The following is a 612-nucleotide window of genomic DNA, read 5'->3' as shown; positions in this document are numbered from 1 at the left end:
TCCCAAGGTTTCTTTCTCCATTCTGTCACCGATGGAGATTTGGTTCTTTGCTGCTGTCGCCTTAATTTCTGGCAATATTGTTGAATTGATTGCATAGATACTATATGTATGCACAGATACTATTACTACTTTAACTGAAAAATGGAGTGGTTACTGTTGTCCTTTTACATTATCAACATTATTTTCCTGTTTAGTATTGTAAAGCTGCTTTGACAAGTAATTCAAATCATTGTTCATTATTGTCATTATTGATTTTTTAAAGTATTATTGACATTTAGATATTTCTTTTATTATTTTAGATTTTATTTAGATTTTAACTTAGTTGCTGTCTAGCATAAAGGCATTGGGCCTCATTCACTAATAATTGCGTAGATTATTCGTATTTATACGCACATTCAAACTTCTCTAATTGTCAACACGTGCGACCGCACATGAATTTCTTCTTAACCTTGTCCTAATGTTAGTTATAAACATTTAATTTACAAAGTTAATTTGGAGTGTTATAAATGAGCAACCACGTGCACAAGGTTAGTCATTTGCACAATTCACACCCAGACAATCTCCATATAAGGGCTTTCCACACACGCTTTCCTTTAAAGCATCCTGTCACTC

This window comes from Sinocyclocheilus grahami, unplaced genomic scaffold, assembly GCF_001515645.1.
Source record: "Sinocyclocheilus grahami isolate Dianchi unplaced genomic scaffold, SAMN03320097.WGS_v1.1 scaffold5675.1, whole genome shotgun sequence".
Classification (NCBI taxonomy): Eukaryota; Metazoa; Chordata; class Actinopteri; order Cypriniformes; family Cyprinidae; genus Sinocyclocheilus; species Sinocyclocheilus grahami.
Note: the sequence above shows the minus strand (reverse complement) of the source record.